This window comes from Zea mays, chromosome 6 (assembly GCF_902167145.1).
Source record: "Zea mays cultivar B73 chromosome 6, Zm-B73-REFERENCE-NAM-5.0, whole genome shotgun sequence".
In the NCBI taxonomy this organism is placed as follows: Eukaryota; Viridiplantae; Streptophyta; class Magnoliopsida; order Poales; family Poaceae; genus Zea; species Zea mays.
The window spans coordinates 105813682-105821974 of NC_050101.1; positions in this window are offsets into that span (position 1 = coordinate 105813682).

Consider the following 8293-nt stretch of genomic DNA (forward strand, 5'->3'; position numbering starts at 1 on the left):
AGCGCCCCAGGCGCAGCCCTAGACTCTCTGGACGTCTGCGCAGGAGTGTGCTGTCGTGCCGAGTGCACAGCAGCGGCACCAGGCGCTGGGAGGTTAGTAGCTCATGGCGTGGAAGAAGCAGCTTCTTCCTCCACCAGGAAGTCCTCGGGCAAGGAATCATGGTGCTCCACGATGTGGACCATGGCGTCGAGCAGGAAAATAAGTGAAACCCTAAAGCCAAGCCCCCTACCTGGCGCGACAAATGTCGGAGAGGGAAATCTTCGGCCGGGTGGCGGAATGCACCCGCCCTAATCCTAAGATGAGGAGGGGGCTTAAGCGTTTTGTCTGTTAGTAGATGAACGACGAACTCAAGAACACGCAAGAGTTTAGAGTAGTTCGGGCCGCTGGAGCGTAACACACTACTCCACTGTGTAATGTATTGAGCTTGTTTGAACTTGTGAGCCTGAGCTAGGTCTAAGTGTGCTTTAATCTGTAACGTTGCGTGCCCTCCCTTTTATAGCTAAAGGGGGCACGTACAAAGACACTGAACCCTGACATGTGGGCCCAGGGACATAACGGAGGGAACACCCGGAGCAACTAATGCCAGTCACCTTGTGCAATCTCCCTGTGCCCCGATATCTACTGCTTGTGTAGTATTGGCGTGCAGTAGAAGCTCCCTTGGCAACATACAAGTCATGATGACCATGGCACGCGCGGCGGTATGGGCGTACTGCCCACTGTCTGATTGGACAGGTACGCCGCCTGTAGGGTGGCCTAGTCGTCGCCTGCCAGCGGAGTGGACAGGGCACATTAAATGCCGAGGCGGCACATCGCCTGTCAGTAGGGCGGACAGGCGGCGTGTCTTTTCCATAATAAATGTAGAGATTGCGTGGCCCAGAGGCCTTACGTCAGACTCCGCCCGCTGGCTTACGTCACGGGCAATAGGCCACGTGGCAGCATCGAGTCTCTGCCTGAGCGGGGAGCGGAAGCGCACTGGTCAAACCCCTGACGAGTATCTGCGCCGGACCCCTGTATGTCCCTGACCTAGACCAGGGTATTCTCCATTCCGGGACTTTGCCGTGGGTGGTCCGGACCTCACTTAGAGGGGTTCGGGTCCCGTCCGGGGGAACGTGGAGGTCTTAGGTCGTACCCGGAGGTCCGGGCTATGCATGCTGGGGTCCGGCACTTTCCCATGGGGGTTCGGATCTACTGACGATATCATGGTATATGTTACCTTCTCTGGTAACGTGGCGGCCCCGGAGTCGTCCATGTGGTGGGGTCGGGCGCCGTTTATCACGCGTCTAGATGTGTGGGTACCGTGCCTTCATACTGTAGTAAGGGGTACCCCTGTTCTAGGGTATCGACAGTCCTGGACCCCTATTTGTGTTATCCGGACCTTCGGCCAGGAGAGGTATGGTGCTACCACGTGCCTGGGCCATCACGAATGGGACCTAGACCTCCACAAGCACCTTTAAAACCACTGACCAGAGGAGGTCAAGGGATGCCAGGTCTGCATGTGCTCCCAACTACTGCTCTCTTCCCAGGCGAGGGTGCGGTGCTACCACGTGGCCCAAGGCATATCGTGGAAGCTGTTAAGTGTCGCCTGGTGTGGGCCTCTGATACGAGGCCGACCACATTAAATATGAGAAGGATGCACACCTATGCACATCAGGGGGCAGGTAGTGTGTGCCCCATATTAAATGCATGCAGTGTGTGCAGTCCGCAAGGCCTAAGACGTGTCGGTAGCCCGCACATTTCCAAGACGAAGACTATTGACCCATTACGCTGCTTGTGGGAACTACCATCATGACATCTACTATTCTCGCTACACAGGCACTCGAAGAGATAAGCGGAGGAAACAGGACAACATTGTCTGCCTACTCCCGTACGCAAGTCGACAAGTCAGCCTATAACACAACCTACGCCAGAGTCTTAACCCACATGCTGACAACACGGGGCGAGGACGAGTCTGGCCAGAGGAGCCTGCACGATGACCGAGAGAAGATTCCTACCCACCACGCACCACGGGTGAAGACCTTGGTCCACTAGCTCCATTCGATGCTCTGCACTTCATATTTTAGTATTCCTGGGCCTACCTGTCGGGGCCCAACTCTCTTGTATGTGATCCTCTTAGTCTATAAAAGAGTGGGCACTTGCGTAGCAGGGGGAGGACACACAGGACCGAACTCAAGCCCATCTTGGGACTCAAGAACGGGGCATTCACACTTGAATCCCTACGGAGGCAACTCCAACCAATTCTAGACTTTCTTAACTCTCAACAATACTACTCACAAAGTAGGGGCGGACCCACAAGGGTTCTAGGTGGGTCATGGCACAACATAAGGCAACCAGACATCCCACTACCCCCCATTTCAGCCCCACAATCGACTAGAGCCTGAGTCGTCGCTGTCATCCTAGCGTTCATCACAACCAGCCAGTCGCCCCCATCAGGCCATGCTGTGGCTGCCACCATGTGTTAGGAGCCATGCTGATGTCACTCACTGCACACTCCCAATTCTCAGCTTCCCACGCTTGTGGTCTCGCCTGGCCACCACCCTGTGGCCTCGCCTGCACACTGGCCTTCTAGGTGAGCATGTCTCAACTCACACCTCCTATTCTACTTCGTCGTTGTGGTCTCTATGTGGTTAGATGTATGATGAGCCAACCAGTGCTACAATTGTGGTGCAAAGTTTATTACTATTGGATAATGTGATGAAATTCTGAAAATTGAGAATCAAAATGTATCATTATTCACATTCATATATGGATGCAAATATGCTAGGGTCTCTTCTGCTGCCCATGCTTCATATAACATTAATCTCTTTTTATTATTGATGATAAGTTGAGGTTTCAACTGCTGCATACAGAAAATTTGTTGCGGCGTACCCTATATGAAAATGCTAGGTCCATCGTTGCTCAAAGTGCAGTAGGGTATTAATCTCCGGTGGTCCAAACCACTCTAAAACCCTCGTGTTCTTGCATCTCCACAGGTAAACCCTAGATTGTCCCCTCATTCTTAGGATTATGCGGGTGCATTCCACCACCCGCTAGAGTTTACTCTCCGACACATACAATAATTAATGGATTTGTTTTATATACTCTCTCTGGTGTCCTATTAGTTGTCGTTTTGGATAAGGTTTGAGTCAAACTTATACAATTTTGACTACAAATAACTATTTTATTATGAAGTTTTGAAACATAATGTTTATATGCACCGATTTGTCGTAACAAGATTTTTATAAAAGTATAAATGTATTAAAAGTTTATTTGTATTTTAAAAAAAACATTGGTCAAAGTTATATTTTGGAGACCGTGTCGCTGTCCTAAACGATAACTAATAGTACACCGGAGGGAGCATGTGTCTAAATTTATCATCACCTCATTGAACATGGACATAAAAATCAAGAGCTAAAACGACTAATATTTTGGGACAGAGGGAGAATATAGCTAACTATTAGCTTTTAGATAATGGATAAAAAGTTCCGGCTTTCCCCTCGAAAGAGGTTAGAGCCAACACAAATTGTTACATCACATTGCTCTCTGAAAAGATGATTACAAGACAATCCTATTAGAAATTCTCCAACCAAAATTAACACAAAATTGCATGGCCACCGATTCCAGGCAACGACAAACATTCTTTATTAAAACTCCATCGGCTTCATCCTTTTGTAGCTGAGCCCAAAATCTAAGCCAGTGTGTACCTATGAAAAGAACTTGCAGTAAAACTTAAAACATTATTAAAAACTAAGTCATTCCTACTTATCCAAATAGCCCAACAAAACACCGAGACACATGTAATAACAAGGCGCTTAGTTCTTAAATCAATACCGGTGAGTCACGTACTAAAAATATGACGAACAGACCTCGGTGCACTCATACCAAAACAGAATTGAAACAACCTCCACATATGGCGATCAAAATGACATTCTATAAACAAATGTTGAATAGACTCATCTGCATTACAAAACCCACATTTTTTGTTCCCATTCCAATTTCTTTTGATTAGGTTATCCTTAGTTAGAATATTTCCTTTAACCAAATACCACAAAAAGATTTTAATCTTTAGGGATAAATTCAGTTTCCAAATCAGCTTGTGATTAAACATTCGACCGTTATTAATCAGAACCTCATACATTGATTGCAGCGTGAACTAACAAGAAGATGTTACCCTCCACTTAAAGACATCTCTATTAGAGTTCAGCGGGGTAAGCACCACCCAATTAACAAGATCATACCGCTAAGCTAAATTCTGACCCCGCAACGTCCTACGAAACGAAACAATGAGGGGGATCGTACTCAAGATAGACGTAACTGTATCACTGTAACACCTCGTCCAATCCCTGTACCGATGGTACTTACTCTTGGCAGCTCACTAGGATCATATATTGTCCCCATAGACCAACACGAGTCTTTTGCGCGCACTTTGTCCTCACTCATGCGCACCCGAGAAAACTTCCCAGTCGGTCACCCATCCCAAATTGCTCCAAGCCAAGCACACTTAACTTAGAGGTTCTTTCGAGATAGGCTTCCGAAAAAGATGCACCTTGTTGGTATAGGTACTCTATTAATTCTATTAAGACTTGGGCTAGGATATCACCATCCCAGGGGCCAGGATATCACAATCCACCCCCCTTAGAAGATCGACGTCCTCATCGGTCAACGCCAATCCAGGAAACTCCCCTCTTAGCCACGTATGTGTGTCTAGTGTCATCATATGCCATACCATGTGACCACTTCGGGCCCACATGCACCATGCGCCATATACCCGAACCCCTAACCCACACACTCCCGTGAAACCGCGAGGGTCGGCTCTAATATCACTTGTAACACTTCGTCCAATCCCTGGACCGGCGGTACTTACTCCTAGCAGCTCACTAGGATCATATATTGTCTCACAGACCAACACGAGTCTTTTGTGCGCACTTTGTCCTCACTCATGCGCACCCGAGAAAACTTTTCGGTCGGTCACCCATCACAAATTGCTCCAAGCCAAGCAAACTTAACTTGGAGGTTCTTTCGAGATAGGCTTCCGAAAAAGAAGATGCACCTTGTTGGTATGGATACTATATTAATTCTATTAAGCCTTGGGCTAGGATATCACCATCCCAAGGGCCAGGATATCACACTCACAATATGATATAGTGAAGGATATTGCCTCATGAGTGGTTGGTCTCCCAACCACACATCCTCCCAGAATCTTATTTGTTCTCCATTACCTAAAATGAAAGATCCTAGGTTAAAAAACAAATCTTTCACTTTCATAATTCCCGACCAGAAATGAGAATCACATGGCCTGAAGGATACTTTTGACAAGGTGTGCCTCTTAAGGTATTTATTTCGCAACATACTTTGCCAAATTCCATCCTCATTAACTAGCTTGAAAAGCCACTTACTCATCAAGCATTTATTTTGTAAATCTAAGTTCTTAATACCTAACCCCCCCTTGATCCTTAGGTTGGCAAAGGATATTCCATCTAGCAAGCCTGTATTTCTTCGTATGATTTTCACCTTGCCAGAAAAATATAGATAAAAAATAATCCAATTTCTCGAGTACACCCCTAGGAACCTCAAAGAAAGACAACATAAACATAGCCAAGCTGGTAAGTACCGAATTAATTAGAACAAGACGACCCCCTACAGACATCAGCTTTCCTTTCCAACCACTGAGTTTCTTTTCAAACTTTTCCTCTATCATTTTTCAATCAGTATTTCTTAACCTCTTGTAGTGCATCGGGATACCTAGGTATTTAAACGGGTACCCCCTTTCTTACAGCCAAAAAACTGTTGATATTGATGTTCCTCCTCTACTGCCTTACCGAAACAAAATAGCTCACTTTTATGGTAAATAATTTTCAAATCGGAGACTTGCTCAAAGGCTACAAGAAGCGACTTTAGGTTTGCTGCTTTCTCTACATCATTATCAAAAAACAACAAGGTGTCATCCGCGTATTGCAAAATAGAGAGCCTTCCATCTACTAAATGTGGCACTAGACCATCAACTTGACCATCTGCTTTAGCTCTATTAATCAGAATGGCAAGCATATCCACTACCACATTAAAAAGAATGTGAGAGAGCGGGTCTCCTTGCCTCAACCCCTTATGAGTCTGAAAGTAAGGCCCAATTTGGTCATTTACCTTGATACCCACATGACCCCCTGTCATAATAGAGTCTATTCACTCACACCAAGTATTAGAAAAGCCCTTCATCCTTAAGGTTTGTAGGATAAATGACCATTTCACCTTATCATAGGCTTTTTCAAAGTCAATCTTGAAAATTACCCGCTCTGCTTCTTTCTATGCAATTCATGTATGGTCTCATGCAATACAACCACCCCTTCCATAATATTTCTACCAAGAATGAAAGCAGATTGAGTAGGACCAATAGTCTTTGAAGCAACGATTGAGATTCTATTTGTAAGAACTTTAGTAAAAAATCTTAAAGCTTACATTCAGTAGACAAATGGGTATGTACTGTTGTATTATATCAGCATCCCTGCACTTTGGCAGAAGAATGTTTGTACCAAATGTAAGACTAAAAAGGGATAAATCTCCTTTATGAAACTCCTCAAATAAATCCAACAAATCATTTTTAATAACCGACTAGAACACTTGAAAGAACTCCGCAGGGAAAAACCATCCGGCTAGGCACCCTGTTGTGCTCCATCTGGAAGACTCGACATATCTCTTTTCCAGTGAACTGACTAGTTAAAAACGAATTCTCTAAATCTGATACTTGGGGTATATCCAAAATTTGATTCTCATCAAGTTCAACCGCAGAGGGATCTGGTGGCCCGAACAAAACCTTATAATAAGCAGTAATATGTTTCTTAAGGGCCTCCTCTCCTTGAATAGTATGTACCCCATCTTTAAGTTGGAAGATTCTATCCTTCCCGTGTTTGCCGGTCGCAACCAGCTGAAGATTCTAACCACTTAATTTCCTCGTCTCTTAGTATTTGCGCCAACTTAGAATGCAAAAAAGTTTTTTTAATCTATTTCCCGATTAGACAACGGAGCCACTTCTGCCTTTTTGTCCAAATCATCTAATTTGTCTAGCAGATCTTTCTTTTGCTTTTTTATATTGACCACTAGTATTTTTAGCCCAACCCCGGAGGTACTGTCTGACTCTCCTAATTCTGGACTGCCATCTTTCCAATGGTGTATCACCCTCCACCACTAAAGTCCAAATATCCTTTACCATGTCAAAGAATCCATCTCGTAATAACCATCCTATCTCGAATTTAAAAGGGTACTGGTTACCTGTTACTGGTTCACCAATATTCAAGAGTATAGGCGTGTGATCGGATATATCTCTACTCAACGCCACTACAGAGGATAAATGATATTTAGCTTCCCAATCCGTAGTAACCAAAATACGATCCAACTTTTCGAAAGTTGGATGTGGAAGGTTATTGGCCCAAGTGAATCGTCTCCCTGTCATGTTAAGCTCCTTAAGATTTAACCCGTCGATAACGACATTGAACAAAAAGGACATCTTTGATCAAAGTTGTCATTATTTTTTTCATGAGGGTGTTTAAGGATGTTAAAATCACCACCTATTAAGATAGGTAAGGTTTCATGGTTCGCCATCCAGACTAGCTCCGTCAGGAATGCCTCCTTCTTGTCAAATTGGGTTGGACCGTAGACAACTGTTAAAGCCCACTTGAAATGATCGCTTTTGTTACACACCTTGAACTTGACATAAAACTCCCCTTTATCTATGGTACCAATATCAAATACATCTAAGTCAACACCCAGTAGAATACCCCCCTCCCGAACGACATGTAGGTTCTTTTGTGTGCCAAATAAAATTCCTTCCCTCGCTAAGATTCCTCAGGAAGGAGTCAGAGAAAGATTTTCTCATTGTTTCCAATATAGCTATAAAAGACAAAGTTTGTTCTTTAGATAAGTCAGACACAAATCTATGTTTCATAGGGTCTTTGAACCCATCACTATTCCAGAAAACCCCTCTCATTGGGCAACCGATTTTTTTATTTATATTCCTGCTCTTTTTCTTAGAGTTTTTTGTGACTTCAGGCCTACTAGTATGAGACATAATTATATGCTCACTAGTAAAGTCCATCACTCCTTCCAACATGTCATTGCGTAAAGAGCCCAAGATAAAGTTATCTAGCTACTGATCTTCTAACCTCTCTTTTTCCTCTCTCCCTCTAAAGCAACAGACTTGGCATCTACGATACTACCAGACTCACCACTTAGATTATTGGTTAACAACTCTAGAAATTTTCCCCAAGATTTATCATTATTCCCACAAACAAAACCTAAGAAGTTAACCTCTGAACTACTTCATAAGGAA